This window comes from Prunus persica, chromosome G3 (assembly GCF_000346465.2).
Source record: "Prunus persica cultivar Lovell chromosome G3, Prunus_persica_NCBIv2, whole genome shotgun sequence".
Classification (NCBI taxonomy): domain Eukaryota; kingdom Viridiplantae; phylum Streptophyta; class Magnoliopsida; order Rosales; family Rosaceae; genus Prunus; species Prunus persica.
In genome coordinates this window covers 6526658-6540237 of record NC_034011.1, presented here as the reverse complement: position 1 = coordinate 6540237, position 13580 = coordinate 6526658, and the positions used below count along the sequence as shown (strand labels likewise).

At 39.3% G+C, this 13580-nt stretch overlaps 1 pseudogene; it reads left to right on the top strand.

Moving 5' to 3' along the window:
- LOC18783121 lies at positions 1227-3590 on the top strand (annotated as a pseudogene).

Genomic DNA, 13580 nt, shown 5'->3' with positions numbered 1-13580 from the left:
GCGAGAAAATGATTATTGGTTTACACCAATATGGACCATTTCATTTGTGCTAGATGGTTTTTATATTTATTATTTTGGTAATTATCTGTGGCAGATGGTTGAAACTTGAAGAAAGCAGCAGTGAGTATTGAAATTCAATTCCGTTCTTGACTGTTGTTGTTCGGGAAAATTACAAAACTACGCAAGAACAAACATCCAAATAGAATATGCCAAAGTGGTTGGAATAAGTTGGGTTTCCGCTAAAGATGGTGTAACACAACCCAAGATTCTACCAATAAATAATTGATCAATAAAATAAAATAATTATTGTATAATTATTTTTTAAATTAGACCTACCAATGGGCAGTGGTATTGGTGAGAATCCTAGAAGACAAACCCTTTCATTGAAGCTTTTTATGAAATTGGCTGTCTATATAAGACATGGAAATGCAAGTTGATCAAGGCTTTTAGTACATGGCGTGACAGTTCTAGAAGGATGAGCTGCTATTCTCAAATCTCAAGAATTTCCAACGCCTTCCCAAACTTGCCAGCATGTGAAGACATTGAATGTGCAGTAGTAGCAGATGTTTTATTTGTTCTACTTGTAATTTAACATTTGTGAGATGATACAGAATCACCTGATGCATGCATTTACTGATTTATATCATTGAAGCAGGTTAGAGGGGCAAATGAATATTTCATTTTTTTAGTTCTTGTATATCTCATTTTCAGATCGGTTTATTGAATTTTAAAGTATGCAAAGTCAAATTCACCCAAATGGTTAATAGCAGTATCAAATTCACCCAAATGATGAATATTATGATGTTTGCTTACAAGCAACGTTCTCCAGTCTTGTTCTTATAAAACTAGCCTAGAACTCACTTGTTTTTAGCTTATCGGGAAAAAAAGGAAAAACAACTTATTGATTTCAGCTTCACTTAGGAGATAAGAAGCCATCAAAATTTTTTAATTTTTGAATAAGAGGCTGTTTGGAGGATACTTCAATCAAGCAAACAAGAAAAGAATAAGGGAATAAGGTAGGGGAAAGAAAAAGTAAGGAATTAAAAGAGAAGAAACAAACAAGTAGGGAAGAGATAAATTCTATTCGTGTTGATTGGCAAGTGTGTGTTTGTTGTCGTCGTGGTGCCTGAATTGACTTACAAGCATTCTTCATCAGGCCCAACATTATAAAACTAGCTGGGGAGCAATAAGAATGCCTACAACAATTCCCAACACTACCTTGTTATCATTTGCATTAAAAGATTTCTTCCTTTTCCTCTTTTCCTTTTTCTTCGACTAGAAATCCATTTCTAGAGCAAACAAATGGCTGAAGCACTCATTTCCGTGCTCATAGAACAGTTGTCCTCAATCATCCAAAAACAAGTAGAACAAGAGGTCAGACTAGTCGTGGGTGTTAAGAAAGAAGTGGCAAAACTCACCAGCAATTTCAAAGATATTGAAGTTGTGCTCGAGAATGCAGAGGAGAGGCAGATGAAGGAGGTGGATGTGAGACAATGGCTGGAGAGGTTGAGGATGTATCCTACGAGATGGACGACATGTTGGACAAGTGGAGTACTGAAATCCTGAAGCAACATATTCAGAAACAAGAAGCTGGTAATGCTGGTAGTACTAGTACTACCAAGAAGGTACGTTTCAGCATTCCTGCCCCTTGGTTTTGTTTTGGCCGTCAAGTAGTTCTTTGTCCTGACATTGCTGTGAATATAGAAGAACTAAATGAAAGATTAGCTCTGATTGCTAGTGAAAGACTAAAGTATGACTTTCAATTCACGAAAAGAGGAATTGAACAAATTGATCGACAAAAAAATTCTTCTTTCGTTGATAAGACATTTGGTCGAGTCGACGAAAAGGACAAAGTAGTAGAAAAGTTGGTGAGTGGCAGTGGTCAAGGAGGGGCGACCTGCCTTGTCATCCCTATTACAGGGATGGGAGGGATTGGCAAGACAACTCTTGCCAAACTTGCCTATAATGATGAAAAGGTTCAAGCCCATTTCCACACTAGAATATGGGTTTGTGTCTCAGATCCTGTTGATGAGATCAAAATTGCCAAAGCCATCATTGTGAGTCTGACAAAAGAGACCCCACATTCAAATGAGTTGCAAACTCTAAAGTCCATTATACATGAGTTTGTTAAGGGCAAGAAGTTCCTTCTTGTCCTAGATGATGTGTGGAACCAAGACTATGGAAAGTGGGAACAATTAAAGCTACCTTTACAAAGTGGGAACCAAGACTTTACAAAATGGGAACCAAGACTATGGAATCTGTGGAACCAAGAATATTGGTGACCACACAAGAAGAGAAAGTTGTGAGGATGGTGGGAGCACAGCATATGGTCAATTTGGAGGTGTTGAGAGAAGAAAATTGTTGGGCATTGTTCTATCACATTGCACTGGCTGATAGAGAAAAAAATGAGTCTAAAGGGTTAGAATTTATTGGTAAAGAAATTGTCAAAAAGTGTAAGGGTCTGCCCCTTGCTACAAAGGCATTGGGTGGTCTCATGCTCTACAAGAAAACGAGGAAAGAATAGGAAGAAGTTTTGAATAGTAAGATATGGGAGTTAGATGTGGTTAAGGAAGTTTTACAACCACTGTTACTAAGTTATTATGATTTGGCCCCGGCAATCAAATGTTGTCTTTTGTATTGTGTCATTTTCCCAAAAGATTATGAGATTGCTAAAGATGAGTTGATTGAATTGTGGATGTCACAAAATTAACTTAATTCAATTGAAAACAAAGAAAAAGAAGCGGTAGGCAAAATATACTTTGATAACTTAGTAACACTCTCTTCCTTAGGAAGATGAACTTGGAAATATAACGGGGTGCAAGATGCATGATGTTGTGCATGACTTTCTACAATTTCTAACTAAGAATGAATGCTTAGCTTTGGAGGCTGAGGGTGGTAATAATAAGAGAATAATGGAGTTTGATGGATGTAAGAAGGTTCGTCATTTGACATTAATGTTTGCTCCCGAAGGTCCACTAATTCCGAGTTCCTTGTGCAACTGCAAGAATTTACGGACTCTTGCAACTTTTGATTCAAAGATTACTAGTTTTGGTTAAGAGTTAATTTCACAAGTAAAATGCCTTAGAACATTGAATCTGAGTCATAACTTCTTGAAAGAAGTTCCAAATGAGGTTGGAGAATTTGCACATTTGAGGTATCTTGATTTGTCTGATAATCATGATTTGATGAAATTGCCTGACACAGTGTGTAATTTAATCAATCTGCAAACCTTGAGACTCATTAGGTGCTGGGCATTTGAAAGATTACCTAAAGGCATGGGAAAGCTGATTAACTTGCAGCATCTTCATGTTATGGGTTGTGTTGATCTAAAGTTGCCCAAGGGGATTGAAAGGTTAACTAGTCTACGAACGCTAGATGAAGTTCACATCCATGGCGATGATGACGTTGATAACAACAAAGAAGCATTATTCGAGTTAAGTGATTTGAGAAACATGGACCAGCTTCATGGCAGATTATTTATAAACTTTAAGAAGGATCTGAAGGACGCGAGGCAGGCCGGGAAAGCGCATTTGGGGGTCGTTTGGCACGGCGGACTGTCATGGACCGGACTAAATCCTGGGATTGTCTAGGATTAGCTCGGATTGACCTAAGCTGGATTAAGTACTGACCTACGTTTGGTGCTGCGTCGGACTAGGAAGCTGGATTGTAAAAATAATGAAGACCTATGTTTGGTGCTATGTCGGACTAAAAAATAATTTTTTTAATATTTAAAAATAATTTTTCAAATAATTAAATATAAGTTCTTTTTTGTTATTATAGTTGCCAAATTCACATGTACATTTCTTTTCCTCCAAACCAAAGACTTTTTGTTTGTTATTAAAGTTATAAGTATTGTTTGTGCAAAATTGAGAATTGTTTGTTATTTCTTTTCCTCCAAACCAAAGACTTTTTTTTTTTGTTATTAAAATTGAATATTGTTTGTTATTAAGGTTAGTGTTAACTTATGAGTATTGTTGTTATTTTAAATTTTAAATTTTATTTGTTTGTGCAAAATTGAGGTTGTTATGAACAATATCATGTAGTACTAGTATTGCCCATTGCATATTAACAACCATATATAAATTTAAATACATCCATACATCAAATATATATCCAACACTTCCATAAATCACAAATTTTCCAACCCCACATATGATCCATACTTGTGTTTAAGCAACATACTAGCAACAAAGTACATTTAAAATGAAGGGAGAATGCTTATTTTTTTTTATTTTAAAAAAAGCCACTCTAATATATGACTTGCTCATTCATCTAGAACTTTGTCCAATTGCGTTTTGGTGTAGGTGTCCTTCCGTTTCATAAGTCTCACATACTGAAATAAACATGAAAAGAGCATATAAAATGGAAACATAAATAACAGGAATATGAACATAAGATTAAAAAGTATAAGGTACTAAATTTGCATAAGATATCACTTCAAATCGCCTAATATACAGATTTGCAAAATCATATTGGTGAGCAGTTTATACTCAAGATAAAATTGAGATTTCATTGTATAACTCAACCAACACAAGAATTTTCCAAAATCCATATATGAAAAATAATATTCTTGAGCAGTTCATTAAAAAAAAAATCAGATTTCATATTATAACACAACCATCCAGACACTAATTGCCCAATAATCTTTTCAGTCATACTCAAAATCAATTGTAGATTAGAGATCAATAATTCAGTTTAATATTATAACACAATTTGCATAACCATACCTGCAATCTCTCAACTGACAAGCAAGTTCTCAACAAGGCATTGCAATAATATCCGCATTCCATAATCAGATTACAAACAAAAAAGGAATACAACTCCGAAAACAAAATTATTATAGGGTCAATGAGGTAAATTTTCAACCCTAAGAATAACAAAACAAAATCTTTGAATCTAAACAGAACAATGTTAGTAACAGAACAAGATTCTTAACCCAATAGTCTACGGAACTAAAGGAACTACTCGGCTATTAAGAGACAAAATAGATTCGGCTCGTTGGCTCTATAGACTCACTCTCTTCACAACATATGTGTAATCAAACAATAGTGATAGCGACCACTCACCATCCACAATATGCCTATGATGATATCCTTACAGTAGGTGTGCCTCCAACAGGTCCTGTTTGAATACCATGATCCAACTTCATTTTATTTTATTTTTTGTAAAAAAAAAAAGAATTTATACCAGGAAAAGCAAAAAACACAGAAGAACAAAAACAAGAGTGGCCAAGAAGTTCACAGGAACACCAGAAAAACAAAACACCATGATCTGCAGACTAGTGTTAGGCATGACTAGTAATTAGTGAGCCAAATATAGAGCTAGGTAGGTTTTTGAGTAAGTGATTTTACTATGCCAAATAGAGCAATGGAGAAACTAAAATTTCACTAACCAACTTGGCCTTCAAGCCCATTCAATGATTCAAGCAGTGACAACAAAATATCTCTACAACCAAGCACAAATAGCTTCACTGTAATAATCCAATATGATCCAAAAACTGCAATATAACAGAGGAAACAAGTACTTGGCTCACTGATCCAAACAATGGAAACAATTGAAACATTTAAACCCACACAGATCCAAACAAGCCAATATGCCCTGCTAAACAAAAGTTTAACTTTAAAAAAATCAGGATACGACTCTAATTTTTGAAATAGATGTCCATTTTTAGAAATAGTATAGTTTTTGAATTGCAATCCAAAACAAAGAAATTTCTCACAAAAATACTACAGCAAAAGTGAAGCAAAATAAGAGAAGAGATGGAAGGGCTCTTTGAATCATCATCCACCGTAACTAAGCAAGAAAATCTTTCCCCCAATTATAAATGCAATTAAATTCAAAGATTCTTGGGAAATTTTGAAGAGAAAAAGAAATAGTTGGGCCACAGTTTTCCTTTAAATTTGTTAATTTTCTTTGTTTCTTTAATTGAAAAAAATTAGTTGAATTTACTTATGAAATAATTAAGTTCAAATAAAAATAAGAACATAAAATAGTAGAGGACAAATAAGGAAATTAAAAGACGAACTTTAATACCTTCTCTTTTGGTTACGAATGATATCAGTTCCCTTCAAAATGCTTACAGAACACGGCAGCACAATCGGCCTAATGATGAGACAAAGCTGAACTGCTACTACTTTTTTTTTTTCTTTTTCTTTTTCCTTTGAAAGTAAAAGCAAAACAGAGGTGATATTAACAGAACGAAATCAAGGGTGTGAAACGAAAACCAGAAATTTTGCTTCTTCACTAACAAAGTATGCCATTTTCTGTAGAACATCATTCTTGCTGAATTGTTTAGTGAATTGTTCAATTCATCACATCAAATCCCAAAATCAGCTTAAAACTAACTTATCATGGGCCATCATGCAAAATAAACAGGCAGTTGCCAAATATATGCCTTCAAGTTTCTAACAAGTAAAGCTTGAATAATATCAGTTTTTTTTAAACCAAAAGATGCAATTTTTGTAAACAAAGGGAAACAGGAAGTGCTTAATCCACATTCAAACCCTAATGCACTATTTGGTTGCTCAGAAATTGAATCTAAAATAACACATGCAGCTAAATTTTTTAATTCTCTTTCCATTATCCGCTTAACTTAAGTGAAGCCACTAATTATTATATAATCTATAACAGCATAAAACACAAAAATGGAAGATTTTTCCTTTTTCTTGCCTAAAATTCCCAGCAACCAAACAGAGGATAGATAGAAAATAACAACCCAACAAACAACCTAACAATGAAATTTCTCAATAACTCCCAAAGAAAAAGCAATGCCCATGAAAAATTACCTTTGAAAAATCTTGGAGAGAGAGAGAGAGCATATGAGAAAAGTGGAAGAAGGAATAAGAGAGGTATCAAAAGGGAGAGATCAGAAAAACTTGCCTGGGAGCAGTCGATGTTGAACAAGGAGAGGTGAAGTCGCGAGCAAGAGAGAGAGCCGGAGTCGAGAGAGAGAGAGAGAGAGAGAGAGAGAGAGAGAGAGAGAGAGAGAGAGAGGAAGAGTCGCGTGTTCTCAATTCAGCGAAGGGCTTATTTTGCAAACCGAATTTTAGGCTCTTTGTATAAGGAGAGCGAGTGAGGAGATTATTTTACTGTTGGATTCCGCAATCCCATTTAACTTAGTACCCTATCTTACCAAACATGGGCTTCAAGCCCTATTTAGCACAGTCCAAGGGAGTGAGGCCTACCAAACATGCCCTTAGTGAACAAAAATTGCCTTGTCAGTCTACAATTGTTCTTCCTCGTATTGGATGATCAGCCCAAACGCATCCATGAAGAAACAGTGAATGCCTTACAACCACATCCAAATCTGGAATCCTTATTTATTTATGGCTACAGTGGCACCACACTCCGGCCCCATTGGATGACGTCGTTAAACAAATTGAGAAGCCTCACCCTCAGAAGTTTCGATTTTGTTAAATTTGTGCCTCCTTTGGGGAGATTGGAGTCCCTTGAAGTACTAGTGATATACCAATGGCCGAGCGTGAAAAAGGTAGGAGGTGAGTTTTTGGAAATAGATGGAACAATAGAAACGAAAACATCACCACTTATTTTATTCCCAAGTTTGAAAAGACTTGAATTCAACTATTTGCCGATGTGGGAAGAGCGGGAAGGAATGACAGGGTGGAGTGAAGAAGAGGATTCTCAGAAGACAATTACAATAATGCCTTGCCTTTCTTCCTTACGAATTAGTTTTTGCCTTTCGCTTAAAACACTGCCCAACTTCTTACGAAATACATCACTGAAGGAGTTGGTCATCGATGAGGACTGCTCTCCAACGCTTGCACAAGGTTGCCTAAAAGGCAGAGGAGAGTGGCCCAAGATTTCTCATATCCCAAACATCAAAGTTGGTTTCGAATTCGTACAAAAAGACGGAGTTTACCAAACTGATGATGATGAGACGCCATGCGCTGCTTCCACCTCTTCTTCTGGTAATGTCTGTTAAGATTTCATTTTGTTAATATCTATCTATATTATTCATTTATCATCACAAATTTTCTTCTTTTCTTTATGTTTGTTCTTCTTTTTTTTCTGGAAATTCGATGTCTATTTATTCGTACAAAAGAAGAAGAACAAACTAATGATGAATCCCTAATGGAGGAGGACCATGCTGCTTCCACCTCTTCGGGTAATTATTAAGATTTCTTTTTGTTAATGTCTATTTATATTATTCTTTTTTTTTTTTGCCAATATTTATATTATTCATTTAACATCACAAATTTTCTTCTTTTCTTTATGTTTGTTTTTTCTTTGGGAAAATTCCATGTCTATTTATTCAAATACCAAACTGATGATGGTGGGGAATATACAGTGGTTGGAGAATGTTTTTACTTTCTTTTTTATATATTTTGCAAATATTTTTTAAGAGGATATATAATATATATAATTTTTTTTAATGGTTTGAAATTCATTGGGTTATGTAGGTATTATAACATTTCTCTAAAAATTGTCTCGGGTTATAAATCCTCTATGTGCCGACGACCCCTATTTTCAAATTCCAGGTATTTACTACACTGCTTATACGATGAATGTTGTGTAGAAATTATATATATTCTATCTACACTTACTGAAGCTGAAGAAGGTTTTGATTTTCTTATGTTAGAAGTTGAAGGTATTTTCTGGCATGCAAAGAGGGAAGTCCCATTTGAATTCACACTTTGTAGATAATCTTGTCATGTGCGTACGTTGTACAGTAGGGAAAATAATTATAATATATGATATGTATGTATAGCTAATAATTCAATCATCAACTTTGTTGAGATGTTATATTATATTATGATCTCTATTGAGATGTTGTTATATATCACTTTGATATGAAATATCAAATAATATGTACATTATACCCAATAATTCAATCATCAACTATGTTGAGATGTTATATTATATTATGATCTCCATTGAGATATTATATATCACTGTGATATAAAATATCAGATAATATGTACAGTATAGCCAATAATTCTGTTTATACCGTAAGTAAACGGCCTATGACCACCGAACACGTGGAGAAGATCGATACTAATCACAGAACCTCTTCGGCATTCCCCCTACCGAAGCCATCAATTTTGGCCCTTTTGCCATCAGACACGTGTCATGCTCACAATCCATGTCCAGAGTCCCACATCGGAAATATGAGCACTGTGCACACCTCCCAAGGCCTATATAAGGAGACCCATATCCCCAAAAGGAAGGGATCAGAACTAACGGTACGCTATCGTGTGATCTGTCAGTTAACTTTACTAAATCCATACTTACTTAAGCATCGGAGAGCCTTCGGCCGGTACCGCACCGGTACCCCAAGGATTTACCGAACGTGTCCTTTTGTAGGTACTTACCCCTCCAGAGTGGACCACTTACCGAGGACAGTCACCTACCGAAGGGATAATTTAACTAAGTTGACGAAATACGTACTAAACCACTTTTTCGCATCAACAGTTTGGCGCCGTCTGTGGGAAATCGAAAAATTATCAACCCACTATCTCCTAAACACATGGAGACCACTTCAATACCCGCGTTCTTAACAGAAGAGGGGGTACCGTTCGGAAGGCAGAGCGGAGCTAGCCCAGCGCTACCTCCAAGCACTCCCTTCGGAAACGCTCCCGCTACCCAAACAACCGCCGAAGCCGAGCTGGCAGTCCAAATCGCATCCTTACGGAAGGACATGGCGAAGCTTCAGGAACACAACAACTTTCTTTCGTCCAAGGTGGACGAAACCCAGCAGCTGCTTCACCAGCAGCACACGCAGAACATCCAGACAACTCACTCTTCCGAAAGCCTGCAGACCCCTCATAGGAGGAAGAAACGCGATAAGGTAGCGACGGCAACGCCCGCACCTTCCAAACAATTGGTGGTCCCGGCACCCAGGGATCAGCCACATGTCCCAAAGAAAATATGCACCGATTGTCGACATCGGATTAATGATCGGGAGGCAGAGAGACAGAGGTCTCCGATGAGGATGAGCGCTCGACTAAGGGATTCACGGATGAAGGTCCTGGGGGACAAGTCGCCCATTCGGAAAGTTATAGGGCTGGGCCCAGCAGAGGAGTCGGAATCCGAGTACATCCCGTCCGGAACGCAAACTTCCACCTACCGTTCGGCAACACATTCGCGGACCTCGGAAGTTAATCCACTGGACCTACAGAGGCGAACAGAAGACTACAGTTTCGAGGAAATCCCTAGCCGAGACCCCGCTCTCCGGCTCCTTTTCCAGAGAATCCAGAAAATGGAAAACGACAACGCCCGCTCCCAAGAACCGGAATGGGGAAAGCTTCGGCCCGGACCGTTTACCAGGCGCATCCGGGATTCTCGGCAGGATAGGAAAGTGCAGCAACTGCGTATACCGTTCTATACAGGAACGGAAGACCCCTTAACACACCTCCACTCATTTCAGTCCGCCATCGGATGCAAGGGCCTGAGCGATGAAGGGCAGTGCCTGCTATTCCCGTTTTCCCTTACCGAGGCAGCCTTAAACTGGTTCTACCGGTTGGAGCCAGAAACGATAGCCTCCTTCGACGAGCTGAAGCAGATTTTCCTCAATCACTTCATGATTCAAACGGACCGTCTCTACTCTGCCGATGATCTGTACACGATTCGGCAAAGGGAGGACGAACCGTTGAGAGAATACGCGGCGCGCTTCAGTCATGAGTACTCAAGGTGTCCGGAAACAGATGATAGGGCAGCCTACGGCGCCTTCAAGAGTGGCCTTCGGTCCTCGCATTTTCGATACCTAGTACACAGCAGCAACTGACGCACGTACGATGAACTGATGAAGCAGGCGGCAGTCCACGCTAAGGCTGAATACTTCAACTCGAAACTCACGACTTCGGCACCACGAGGAGATGCGGGACTAAGTGCCTATCCGCCAAAGGTGACATCTTACGAGAGAACCGACACATACTCGGCAGGTCATAAGAGAAAAGACAACCGCGCCGATCGAAGAGAACCCTCGAAGAAAGGGAAAGGGCGGTATGGTCGCAACGACCACAGAGCGCCCCTACCGAATCATGATCAAGTCAATGAAGTCTTCACCCTGTTGAACACTACCTACGAGACCGTCCTGATGAACGAACAGGGAATAATACCAAAGCCAAATCAACGAAGACCCAATCGGCAAGACAACCGGGATACCGGTAAATTCTGCCGATACCATCAGCACAACAGCCATAATATGGAAGACTGTATAAGCCTGAGAAAAATTGTCGAGCGATTGATCAGAGAGGGGAAGCTAGATCAGTACATCGCCCAGCAGCCAACGGCGCCGGTGCCAAATCCGGTTCGGCAGATAAACATGATAAGAACTATTAGCGGTGGCCCCACCGTCGCAGGAACGAGCAACCGGTCAATGAAGCAATATGTGCGTGCCGCACAATTTCCTCAGGTATTCGGCATAGAGGTGAATCGGCACCAGGAAATCCCAAAAGTTCGTTGGGAACCAATCACATTCTGCGAAGAGGAGGAAGAAGGCATCATCTATCCCCATGACGACCCAATGATCATCCGAGCAGAAATTGCCAACTGCGACGTAGGGAGAGTGCTGATCGATACCGGGAGCTCGGTGAACGTGATTTTTTCCGAAGCTTTCCGAGAAATGGGAATAAAGGACTGTCAGGTGAACCGGCAGTTGACACCTTTGTTAGGTTTCTCTGGAGACTTGGTCCAACCGATCGGTAGTGTGAAACTACCCATCACCTTCGGCACCGTGCCAAGGAAAACGACGGTATACGATCAATTCCTCATTGTTGATTGCCCGACGGCGTACAACGTCATAGTTGGACGTACGGCACTCACCATGATCAAGGCGCATCTTTCCCCCCACATGCTACTGATGAAGTTCCCAACCCCCTACGGCATAGGGGCTGTCCGAGGAAATCAGCTAAGCGCTCGGACTTGCTATGCCATGGCACTCAAGTCAACCTCTGTCCAAGTCCCCGACGAGACCATGTCTGTGCAGGGGATGCCGAATGGCACGGGACCCGTTGACAACCCTAGGGATGAGTCCCCGACTCCACACACACAACCTGCCGAAGAACTGGAAACGATAACCCTGAGCGACGAGCAGCCCGATCGTCGGGTTAAAATCGGCACCAGCCTCACCCCTAACCTCCGAGCACAGTTCATAGACTTCTTACGGCACCATTCGGAGGTGTTGAATTTGTGCCTCCTTTGGGGAGATTGGAGTCCCTTGAAGTACTAGTGATATACCAATGGCCGAGCGTGAAAAAGGTAGGAGGTGAGTTTTTGGAAATAGATGGAACAATAGAAACGAAAACATCACCACTTATTTTATTCCCAAGTTTGAAAAGACTTGAATTCAACTATTTGCCGATGTGGGAAGAGCGGGAAGGAATGACAGGGTGGAGTGAAGAAGAGGATTCTCAGAAGACAATTACAATAATGCCTTGCCTTTCTTCCTTACGAATTAGTTTTTGCCTTTCGCTTAAAACACTGCCCAGCTTCTTACGAAATACATCACTGAAGGAGTTGGTCATCGATGAGGACTGCTCTCCAACGCTTGCACAAGGTTGCCTAAAAGGCAGAGGAGAGTGGCCCTAGATTTCTCATATCCCAAACATCAAAGTTGGTTTCGAATTCGTACAAAAAGACGGAGTTTACCAAACTGATGATGATGAGACGCCATGTGCTGCTTCCACCTCTTCTTCTGGTAATGTCTGTTAAGATTTCATTTTGTTAATGTCTCTCTATATTCACTACTACAAAAAAGCAAAAAGACGACGGTAAATCACCGTCGTGTATTCGGTTTTTCAATGATCGTGGAATCCACCGTCATCTTTTCCCTCATAAACCACGACGCTAAATCACCGTCGTTGTTACAATATACAACGTCATCAACAAATACAAAACGACGTCTTTGTACTGCAAAAAGATCTAAAAAAGCAGTCGAGGATGAGAATAGACGACCAACTCTCTAAAAAAACCGTCGTTAAAAAGGAAAAATATGACACATATTAACAGAACATGGCCGCAAGATAGACATACAACGACGAAAATTAAAATAAGACGCCGTTAAATATCATTTAAGATAAGTTTTACAAGCTATCTCCTAGTATTAAGCATTCCTGTGAAGTCATCCTTCAAGTTTCGAATGGGAGAACTTGGTCTGTTGGTTTGAGCAAAGGAAGGCCCAGATTCAGGCGTGGTTGGATGGACGTTGTGCGTGACAATCATTTGGAAGTTGGTGATCTGTGTCTTTTTGTGTTGATTTCCAGCAAAAGTACACCTTTATTTGATCTTGTCATGGACAACGGATATGTGTTGTAGTTAGAAAATTTTCTACAGCAAAGTTCAAAAATGCTTCCACCCCAAACTCATATGCCTTCGATCTTCTATCCGAGTGCATCCATGACTTATCCATCTCCGACACTATAACCTATTATCTATAATAAAGTGAAAATACAGGCAATGACCATCACTATAGCAGATTATACAAAGATCTAATAGCAAGTAATACACAACAGAGACGACGGGTTTTAAACAAAAACAGACGTATTTGGCATATATAGACGACGGATTTTCAATAGACGTCGTCTAATATAAGTAATACAAACGACGGTTTATGAAAAAAC